We start from the raw sequence: 11882 nt of genomic DNA on the forward strand, positions 1-11882 counted from the left end.
TATGCTTGACCAATCTCCCCCATACAGGGGGAGCTCAGTGCACAAGAATTTGTACAGGTCCCATTGACTGCAGTGGAAGTTGTAAAAATCTTTTTGCACTAAGCTCCACCTAGTGGTGGCTGCTTGAAAATAAAGTGTTTTCATGTTGGGAACAGAAGAAGCAGTTCAGTGTTGGGATGGAAGGTATGCTATGGGCTACAACAAACCTTGAAATGCGGCAGTGAATTCCCCCTGGTAAATTTAACAATGGAGACAATTACTTTAATTTCAAAGAATAACTTTTGACTCCAAAAATGGTCTGAGGGATAAGGGAATATACTCATTAGACCAATGTTGGCTGAACCTGATTTTTGGAGAAATCGTCTGACTATCTACTGCCTCCCAACTCTCCTCTGATGACAAATGTTAGGGCAAAGAAGAGTTGGGCAAGTTGAATTTCAACATAAGTAATTATTTTGTTCTCAAGGGAGATAAGATGCCTCCAGGGCTGTCTCAATGAGGCCTTAGTGTATATCAGGAAAAAAAATTGTGGGTTTACCATCCTATACCCTCATTAAACGGGTTAGGGACCATCTTTCCTCAATTAGAAATAAAAAATCCTACGACCACTTGTCAAACTAAAGATCTTAAAGTGTGGTTCACGGAAGTCTGTAAAGCAGAGTTCACCATCTCCTAGTTCTCCAACTCTCCAGAAATACAACTTCTAGCATTCCCTCAAAGCCTACTTGGGAGTTGTACTTTTGAAGCAATCTTTGGAGGACTCTGATCAATCAAACAAAAACCCCAAAGTATGTTTGGGCCACCATTAAAATGCAAAAGGCACGGGTCACATGTGATCATTGCAGGTGTGTAGACTCTTGGTTAGGTCAAGCTTTGGACCGCATCTATAGGGTTGTGGAGGTATTTAGTGTAGCTCTTGGGGATGCAGATGTAACAGTAGTGCTTGGGGCATGATGAGTAAAGGTGCCGAAAGTCTCATCAGAATGACATGGAGATGCACATGGTACAACCTAGGAGCTTTAGGTTTCTTACCTGGATGTATTCATTTGCACCTGGGTACCGAGCAACTGAGTAACAACCTCTAAAACAAAGACTGGACGATACCACAAGATGAAGCCACAGAAGATGGCGAGGGGGCAAAGAGGTTATTTCCGACAAGCACGAAAAAACTGGAAACATCAAGCCCTCTAGAGTAAAAGCATAAAAAAACATCTATATGTCCGGAAGCTTCATATAAGAGACCACTGTGGTGGAAGATGACCTGGTGAAGACAATGAGAAGAAGGTCACTTGGAAAGGAAATAACACAACCTTATAGGGACTGCTGAATTAAATTACAACTTCAACAGAACAGAGTCCTTTTTTGAACTTTTAGTTTAAAAAAAAGTCAGCCAAACAATATAAAAAATTGTGAAAGTTAATAACGGGGAAAGAAAGGTGGAAAAACATCAAAAAGCAAGAAGTTTCAGAAATGTTGTTCTATTTGCAAAATATAACTATCCCTGGGAAATGTAAAAGTAGCCATAGGGTTAATATTCAGAGGCCCTGCCTCTTCCATTTCTCTCTATTCTTTAATCACATAAAGTGTCTCTTTGTTCCTGACCCATCTCTGCTCTGATAGGGTCAACCATGGCCTGGGGCCAAGCTACGCTTCATCTGACAGCCTTTTCTTGTGCCCACAACAAGTCGTCAGTGGAAGGGAAGCATACACTGGTCCTTGTGTGCCATGGGCTCTCCCAGCGAAGGAGTTAAAGATGCCAAGAGGACGGCATTGTAGGAACAAGGAGAGGGAGTAGCAGAGGCTTAGTGGTAAGGGATGCTGCCAGGACATTGGACCACCTGATGGGAGTATTGAATTATATTAATTAAACTTGCTATGAGAGTTAGAGGATTTGTCCATAGAATTTTACTGGTCATGTTCCACCATATTTTATGCCGCATTTACATTCTTCACTTTGAATATAATTTTTGGCTATCGGAAACATCACGGCAGCAGAAGAGGAGTGTGCTGATCTTGTGGGGTGAAAGTGATCTGCATACTCATGTGATGTTGCTAGTGAGGACAGGGCTGTATATGACAAGGATAACGTCAGGATGTAAGGAGGTAAACGGGGAAGTCACAAAGAAGGAAGAGCTGGGTCTCTAGCAGCACAGAGTATTTTAGAAGTGTGCTGATGTTGTGGGATGAAAGTGACCTGTCCACTCATGTGATGATCCTAGCGAACACAGGGCTGTATGTGACATGGACAATGTCAGGAGGCAAATAGGGGTGTCACAAAGCAGGAAGAGCTGGGTCTCCAGGAGCACAGAGTATTTTAGGATTGTGTTGATTTTGTGGGGTGAAAGTGACCTGTCCACTCATGTGAGGACAAAATGGCATTTTGAAACTGGGAGATTATAGTTACATCATAGAATGATCAGGGCCTCCCGCAGCACAGAGTATTTCGGATTTGTAGGGGTTGTCACTGAGCATTGCCAGGAACTGATATAGCTAAGAAACAGCTGCTGCCACTAGAGCTTTGTGAGGCTGCGTTAAGCTGTGCAGAGTGGCAGATCGCCAGCTATAGACATTGTGGTGTGCAGCCAGCAGGGGGAGCATGTTAAACAGAGCTAGCCAGCTGGAAGAACTGTACCCAGATGTGTAGTCCAGACTGCAGCGCTCTACGCGATTCCTGGGCGTGCCATTGCTTCCTTATTATACAACTTTCCTAGATTTCCAGTAAGCCTAGCTCTGCAGTTATAAGTAGAGATGAGCGAATTTCATATTTTTAAATTCGTTAACGCCTCGTTTGGTGGTAAAAACAGAATCGCATTATAAATTCCGTTACCACGGACCATAACGCAATTCTATGACGGAATGCCGTTATTCATTCCATCATAATAGAAGTCTTCGGCTTGCATAACGGATCCGTCCTGTTTCCGTTATGCAGGAGAGGACTCCCCTGTATAATGGAAACGGGTCAGATCCGTTTTGCAGCCCATAGACTTCTATTATGACGGGATGAATAACGGAATGCCTCTAAAGGAATACCGTCATAGAATTGCGTTATGGTCCGTGGTAACGGAATTTATAACGCAATTCTGCTTTTACCATTACTAGGGTGATTTTCCATTCAGAAACCTAGGAAAGCTGAGTGGAATCTTCTGTCAGCCATTATTTTCTTCTCCCAAGTTCCTGGTAACAGGAGGTCCCTTCTCCGCACACAATTTGCAGGGAATTTATCACTTTTTTTAGCCCTCATCCGATTACAATAAAAGGATTATAAATTTAAGCCCTTAAAAAATTTGCGTACGACGTGTTTCAAGGAGCTGCATAAAACGGCTCCAGTGTGACCCAATCCACTCGAGCTAAGGATTAAACGATGAAAAAAAAATGATACTGATAACCAAACAGATCATAAAGCAGCAGATTATAATAAGGGCGCGTGGAGCTCCGTCCCTTTAAATCCAGGATCACACCTTAGATAATGAGAGAACGTGTTGAGCTTCATGCTTTCAATTCAAATGTATGACAATACTTGTAAAAATACCGCACTGCAAAAGTATGCATGCCCCCTTCTAATCAGGGAGCTTTATAGATCGGCAGCCACCCCAGCCTGGGATTGCCATGCACAATGCCAGGTGTAGGCTGGAGTGATGTAAAGCCACTGCAGGAGTGGGAAGGTGTTATCAGTCTGGAGACAGGACTAGCTTTTTACAGGATAGGCCATCAATATAAAAATCCCAGAAAATGCCTTTAATAGTCGGGTACATAGACGATGTTCTAGACTAGTGAAGGAGTCAATTATATTACCTACTAGCAGAGGGACCTGGCCTCGCTCGGGTATATTTATTCTTTTTCATTTATTGTTTGTGTGTCGTTAAAAGTTATCAACACTGTCCACTATAACAGTGACCTCCACAGCCCCCCACCCCTTAGCACTGACCCCCCCACAATGCCCCGTACCTTAAAATTGGACCTCCACATGTCATGGAACCATGAACCAGACGTACAAGAGATAAGTGGAAAACAAGAAGGTTTTATTGAAGAGCAAGCCGTAAGCAAAGTCCGAACGGATGGCTAAACCGAAGCAGGGTCTTGCGGAGACAGAGGTCAGGAACCAGAAGGGTAGTCAGACGAAGCCAGGAACAGGAACCAACGGGGTAGTCAGACGAAGCCGGAATCAGGAACCAACGGGGTAGTCAGACGAAGCCGGAATCAGGAACCAACGGGGTAGTCAGACGAGGCCAGGATCAGGAACCAGAAGCAGCAGCAGTCTTGGAAGCATGTGAACACAGGAGGACCAAGCAAGGAACTGAAGCCACAGACCTCCTATATATATGAGCTGGGCATCCAGCTCCTCCCAGTGGGAAGGAGGAGCCGCAGAGTGGGAGGCTATAAGAAAACCCAGAAACCAAGATGGCCGCCAGCACATGTCAAACGAAGGGAACAGCAAGGAGGTAAGACCATGACAGTACCTCCCCCTCAAGGGCCCCTCCTCCGCGGAGTAAGGAACGGTTTCTGAGGGAAGCGTGCGTGGAAGGCTCGGAGCAAAGCAGGAGCATGGACATCTGCGGAGGGAACCCAGGAAAGCTCCTCTGGACCATAACCACGCCAATGGACCAAAAACTGCACCCGGCCGCGGACCAGGCGTGAGTCCAGGATATTGCTCACCTCATACTCCTCACGATTGCCCACTTGGACCGGACGAGGCCGAGGAATCGAGGAAGTGAAACGATTACACACCAGTGGCTTCAACAGGGAGACATGAAACACGTTGGAGATCCGCATGCCAGGAGGAAGCGCAAGGGCATAGGCTACCGGGTTTACCCTGCGAAGCACTCGGAAGGGACCAACAAAGCGAGGCGCCAGCTTGGGAGTGGGCACTCGAAGGTTGAGGTTGCGGGTGGACAACCATACGCGGTCTCCGACCTGGTAGGAAGGAGCAGGCGCTCGTCTGCGATCAGCCTGGAGTTTCTGGCGCTGCGCAGAGACCTCAAGGGACCTCTGGATCTGTACCCAAGAAGCACGTAGGACGGAAAGGTGATCCTCCACAGCCGGAATATCCTGGGGAGAGAATACCTCCGGTAACACGGCAGGTTGGAACCCATAATTGGCCATGAAGGGAGACGTCCCAGAGGAAGAGTTCACCGCCGTGTTCCTGGCAAACTCAGCCCAAGGCAGGAGGTCAACCCAATTGTCTTGGTGATCGGAGACATAGCAACGAAGGAATTGCTCCAAGGCCTGATTGGATCGTTCTGCGGCCCCATTGGACTGAGGGTGGTAGGCCGAGGAGAAAGAGAGATGAATCCCCAACTGGGAGCAAAAGGCGCGCCAGAACCTGGACACAAACTGACTCCCCCGATCCGACACAATCTCCTTGGGCAAACCGTGCAACCGGAAGACCTCCCTGGCAAAAATCGAGGCCAACTCTTGTGCAGAGGGTAACTTCTTGAGAGGAACACAGTGGCACATTTTGGAAAACCGATCCACAATCATGAGAATGACCGTATGGCCTCGGGATGCAGGGAGGTCCACAATGAAATCCATCCCCAGGTGTGACCATGGACGCTCCCCGGTGGCTATGGGTTGCAAAAGGCCCAACGGAAGGTGCCGAGGGGACTTACTCTGGGCACAAACGGAGCATGCCGCTACATATGCGGCGATGTCGGAACGTAGAGAAGGCCACCAGAACAGACGTGAAACCGCCCAGGACAGCTGATTCTTTCCAGGGTGCCCCGCGGCCTTGGAGTTATGGTAGGTTCGTAACAACCGAGTGCGCAACTCCTCAGGCACAAAACATCTGCCGTTGGGTCTCCCAGAGGGAGCACCAGATTGAGCCGCCAAAATCTGCTCACCCAGAGGAGAAGTCAGGCTGGTGCGAATAGCGGCCAGGATCTGATTCGGGGGTATGACCGTAGTCGGAATCGACTCCTCCCCGGACAGCTCGGAGTACTGCCGTGATAAGGCATCCGCTCTGATGTTCTTGGAGCCGGGTAGGTAGGAGACCACGTAATTAAAACGTGACAAGAACAGAGCCCATCTGGCCTGACGTGGTGTCAATCTCTTGGCCTCAGAGAGGTAGGTCAGATTCTTGTGGTCCGTCAGGATGAGAACCGGAACCACCGAGCCCTCGAGCAAGTGCCTCCATTCTTTAAGGGCCTGCACGATGGCCAATAACTCCCTGTCACCAATCTGATAGTTGCACTCCGCGGAAGACAGTTTCCGGGAGTAAAACCCACAAGGAAGCAGAGGACCCTCTGGTGTTCTACGCTGAGACAGGAGGGCGCCTACTCCCGTCTCAGACGCGTCCACCTCGAGGACAAAAGGCAACCCAGGGTTGGGATGCGACAGAATCGGAGCCGACACAAAGGCGGACTTTAGAGCCTCAAAAGCTCGGATGGCCTCGAGCGGCCAGACCTGAGGATTACTGCCCTTCCTGGTCAGATCCGTGAGAGGCTTGGCTAGCATGGAAAAGTCCCTGATGAACTTCCGATAATAATTGGCGAAGCCCAAAAAGCGCTGCAGGGCACGAAGCCCACTGGGCTGGGGCCACTGTAAGACAGCCGAAACCTTCTCAGGATCCATGGAGAACCCCTCAGCGGAAATGATGTAACCTAAGAAGGTTACCTGGGATCGGTGAAATTCGCATTTCTCAAGCTTACCGAACAGCTTGTTCTCTCGTAAGCGTTGCAACACTCGTCTGACATCCAGAATGTGGGCCTCCATGGATGCAGAATATACCAAGATGTCATCCAAATAGACCACCACACACTGCTGCAACAGGTCACGGAAAACATCGTTGATGAATTCCTGGAAGACTGCGGGCGCATTGCACAACCCAAAGGGCATAACCAAGGATTCATAATGACCGGTCCTGGTGTTAAACGCGGTCTTCCACTCATCGCCCGCCTTGATCCTTACCAGGTTATATGCCGCCCTCAGGTCGAGTTTGGTAAAGACCGTGGCCCCTTTGAGGCGATCGAACAGCTCGGAAATCAAGGGTATCGGGTAAGCGTTCTTGATCGTGATGCGATTGAGACCCCTGTAATCGATGCAAGGCCTCAACTCGCCGCCCTTCTTTTTCACAAAGAAAAATCCAGCCCCTGCCGGGGACGAGGATTTGCGAATGTGTCCGCGTGAAAGCGCCTCCCTCACGTACTCCTCCATGGCCTCATTCTCCGCTACCGACAGTGGATAGACTTTGCCACGAGGAGGAACGGCACCGGATTGTAACTCTATGGCACAATCGTATGGGCGGTGCGGAGGTAGGGCAACCGCGCGCACCTTATCGAATACATCCCGGTACTCTTCGTATTCAGGAGGCAACAGAGAGTCCGAGGAAGTACACAGCAACTTGACAGGCCCCTGGATGCAACTAGCCCCACACTGCGGTGACCACGAGAGGATCTCGACCGATCTCCAATCGAAAGTCGGATTATGCTTCTGGAGCCAGGGGTACCCCAAGACCACCGAGTAGTGTGGAGACGAAATAACCTGGAGACAGACCGACTCTCTGTGAACGGCACCAATGGCTATCCCCACTGGAAGGGTCTCATGAGTCACGTGTGGCGGCAGAAGGGGTCTGCCGTCTATCGCCTCAAGAGCCAGTGGGGAACCTCGAGGCTGCAGAGGAATGGAATTGGCGGCAACGAACACTCTATCAATGAACAAACCACCAGCACCAGAGTCCACCAACGCCTGGGTCGTCACCGAGCCCCCGACCCAGGAGAGGACAACCGTGATCAGTGGTTTGTCAACACGGGAAACCGGGGACGAGGAGACTCCACCCAAGATCTGCCCCCGACAGGACCTCAGGTGCGAGCGTTCTCCCGGACGGTTCGGACATGCCAACCGAAAATGCCCACCGAGACCACAGTACATGCATCGGCCCTCGCGTCTCCGGAGTACCCTCTCCCCCTCAGACAGGCGAGCAAACCCCCGCTGCATGGGTTCACCCCCAGACAAGTCATCCCCAGGAGGCGTGGGAGGAGAGGGAGGCACGGGTGGGACAGCAAACGTAGGTGCCAATCTGTTAGGAGACCTCCGCAGGCTCTCCTTAAAGGAAGGTCTCTCCCTGAGTCTGGTGTCAATCAAAATCAGGAAAGAAATAAGAGACTCGAGCTCCACTGGTAGGTCCTTAGCTGCAACCTCATCCTTCAAGGCATCCGAGAGACCATGAGAGAAAGCAGCGACCAGAGCCTCATTATTCCAGCCCACCTCTGCTGCCAGGGTACGAAACTCAATGGCGTATTCAGCTACGGATCGTGAACCCTGTCTGATGGACATAAGGAGCTTCGCAGCAGAGGCAGCACGAGCCGGCACATCGAATACCTTCCGAAGAGAAGCAACAAAACCGGAAAACTCGGCAACCACCGGATTGTTGTTCTCCCATAAAGGGCTGGCCCAGGCCAAGGCCTTGTCCGAGAGCAGCGAGATCAAGAAGCCCACCCTTGATCTCTCAGTAGGAAAGGCATGTGGCAGCAACTCGAAGTAAATGCCCACCTGGTTAAGGAAACCTCGGCACTGAGTTGGCTCTCCCCCAAAGCGCTGTGGAAGGGGGGCAGAACCGGTCATACCCTGAAACACCACAGGCGCAGCAACAGGTGTCAGGGTAGACTCTGGCGCAACAACCGGAGCGGCAGTAGGAGCGGGCCCAGGAGCGACAACCGACCCATCGGCAACGGAAGCTAAATGAGCCGTGCGTTCAAGCAGGGTTTGCAACGCCACAGCGAACCGACCCAACAGGTGATCCTGCTGATCAAGTCTGGCAACCAGCGTAGGTAGCGAGGGTGGCCCTGTACCGTCAGAATTCATGGCTTGGTCCTAATGTCATGGAACCATGAACCAGACGTACAAGAGATAAGTGGAAAACAAGAAGGTTTTATTGAAGAGCAAGCCGTAAGCAAAGTCCGAACGGATGGCTAAACCGAAGCAGGGTCTTGCGGAGACAGAGGTCAGGAACCAGAAGGGTAGTCAGACGAAGCCAGGAACAGGAACCAACGGGGTAGTCAGACGAAGCCGGAATCAGGAACCAACGGGGTAGTCAGACGAAGCCGGAATCAGGAACCAACGGGGTAGTCAGACGAGGCCAGGATCAGGAACCAGAAGCAGCAGCAGTCTTGGAAGCATGTGAACACAGGAGGACCAAGCAAGGAACTGAAGCCACAGACCTCCTATATATATGAGCTGGGCATCCAGCTCCTCCCAGTGGGAAGGAGGAGCCGCAGGGTGGGAGGCTATAAGAAAACCCAGAAACCAAGATGGCCGCCAGCACATGTCAAACGAAGGGAACAGCAAGGAGGTAAGACCATGACACCACAGCAGCCCATCCCCTTAACTTTGACCTTTACAGCAGCCTTCCCCTTTAACAGTGACTTTCACAGCATACCACCCCCTTGACAGTGACCTCCACAGGGGCCCGCCCTCTTAACAGTGGCCTTTACTGGATCGGGGGCGTGTCCTTTTGAACAGCTCACTCTAAGACAGCAGCACTGTACTGTCAGAGTGTGAGCTGCAGGGAGAAAGTCACCCTCCCTCCCACCTCTGCAGCTGACAGAAGTTGATTTTTACCTTCATTTTTTCCAATTCCTGTCGGCTGAGGTGTAAAGGGGGCATTGCCTAACCAGATTGGGGCGTGGCTTAGCGGGACCTAGAAGTTGATTTTTAACTTCACTTTTTCAATCTCAGTCAGCCAGGAGCGTAGATAAGGGGGGGGGGGGGAGATAGGGGGGTTCAAACCCCCCCCAGAGTGTAACTATGACACAAAGACACATACTGTGTAGACAGTGTATTCAGTCCACCCCCACTGCTCCTGTGCTCCGCCTCCGTGACTCCGTCTCCCGGTGGCCGGCCACGTAACGTCACTCACTCTGACGTCACGCGCCTGCTCCGCCTTTATTAATAAAGTGGGAGGAGCATGCGCCTGCGGCGTGACGTAGTGAGCGACGTCACGTTACGCTGCCGCCGGCCGCCTAGTTTTAGTGCTTGAAGAGCGGGAGCCAGCCTGCCTGCCCGCCCACTCGCCCAGTGCCCAACTGCCCATGCCCAGGCAGTGAATGGATGGTGAAAAACTGATGTAATTGTGATTGTGAATACTATCTGGAGTCCTGACAGTCCCAGTAAGTTAGTGATAGATTATTAGATAGTAGTAGTACATATACTTTGCACAAGTAGCTCACTTAGTCACTTCCACTCCAGACTGAGTCCACAGTCACATCATGTGGAATGGATGCTGCAGCATGTGTGACTGTGGAGTGACAGCTATGGCAGGCATGATGACACATCACATGCTAGCTTACTCTTGTAATTCATTTCCATTAGAAATTGCGTTTGTTTCTTTATTGTTGAGGAGAGAGTGTAAGAGACTAGAAAAATTAAATCAAAGCCCCCCAAAGGCTACAGTGTAAATTGAACTTCTATGAGGGAACTGTCCACCATGCTACACAATAAGTGATGTGGATGCATGTGTGACCGTGGAGTGACAGTCTATGGCATGCCCGCCTGCTCTTGGGATTTTTGCATATTGGTTTTTGAAGCATACATTCATAAAGCGCCGGTTTATCATCAGGCCTCATGACGACTCAGTGAGGTGTGCATTCACTTTAACCCATCAGAAAGCCGCTGTGATGGGGGCAGGTCATGGGCAATGAGGCATTTGCACACCTCACTAAGTCCATGAGGCCTGATTCAAAACCTCTTTATGAACGCAGCGTTTCAGAAACCAATATGCAAGAGAGCAAGCATGTGATGTCATCATGCCATATAGACTGTCACCACACATGCATCCATCACCTATGTTGCTAGCACTTTGTTAGCAAACTAGCTCTAGTTCTATGTCTGCCACCGAGTCTGATTTAGTAAGCACAGAGGAATGTAATGCGTCAACTAGTACTGCTTTATGTTTACCACTTCCATTGAAGAATGACGTAGATTGGTTTAGGAATGATATGGCTGGTATATTTTTTTAGAACCCTGGTGTGTCTGCTAGATAAAGTCTTATAATTTGAGAAAGCTGAACCCCCCCCCCTATCCCAGGAAAAAAATGTATCTACGGCCCTGCAGTCGGCTGAGGAGTGGGAGGGGGTGTGGCCTAACTGGATCGGGGGCATATCCTTTTGAACAGCTCACTCTAAGACAGCAGCACAGTGCTGTCTGAATGTGTAAGCTGCAGGGAGAAAGTCACCAATTTCCTTCAGGCAGCATGAAGACTATGTGCTGTGACAATAGTCTACTCTAAAATCAGTTAAAACTGGAGAAATCGCAGACTTTTGTGTCACTAGCCCTGCTTGCTGTGACTGAATTGACTTTTTCCTTGCATCCAAAATGGCCGCCGGAGGCCTTCTTCTTTAATCTACGGCGCCATCCTTGTGCAGAACGCCCTGCTCGGCGGGAAAAATGAAGTGCCACCCCTTTTTAAAGAGCGGGATAAGTTTTTCTGCTGCACCATCATCTCATTACCATGGATTACAATATGAGCGCCGCCTCCCCTATGCCAGAGAACCTAGGGGACGGGCAAGAGGAACGGTGGAGCCTGCGTGATCAATGGATCAGTCTGCGAGACGAGTTGCTGCTTTCAGACATGCAGAGAGATGTTGTGCCTGCAGTTATGTCAGCACAGTCTGGTTAGAGTGTGAGATGGGTGCACCGCCTGCCTACAAACCAGGCGAAGGACTGCTGACCTACACTTGTCCATGGCCGCGTGAAGGACCCTGGAACTACCGGATCACCAAGGCATCTATGAGCCTATTGCAAGAGAACCACCGTCACCATGACCGCAAGGAGGGTTCGCCCCACCTAACCCTTTATGCCTTTATGGCCTGCTCTTATGGCTGAAATTAGCGAAGCTGCGATAAAACAAATCGCACCAAGATATACTTTGAGGAGCTCACAAAAAGGTTAAT

This window comes from Bufo gargarizans, chromosome 2, assembly GCF_014858855.1.
Source record: "Bufo gargarizans isolate SCDJY-AF-19 chromosome 2, ASM1485885v1, whole genome shotgun sequence".
NCBI lineage: Eukaryota > Metazoa > Chordata > Amphibia > Anura > Bufonidae > Bufo > Bufo gargarizans.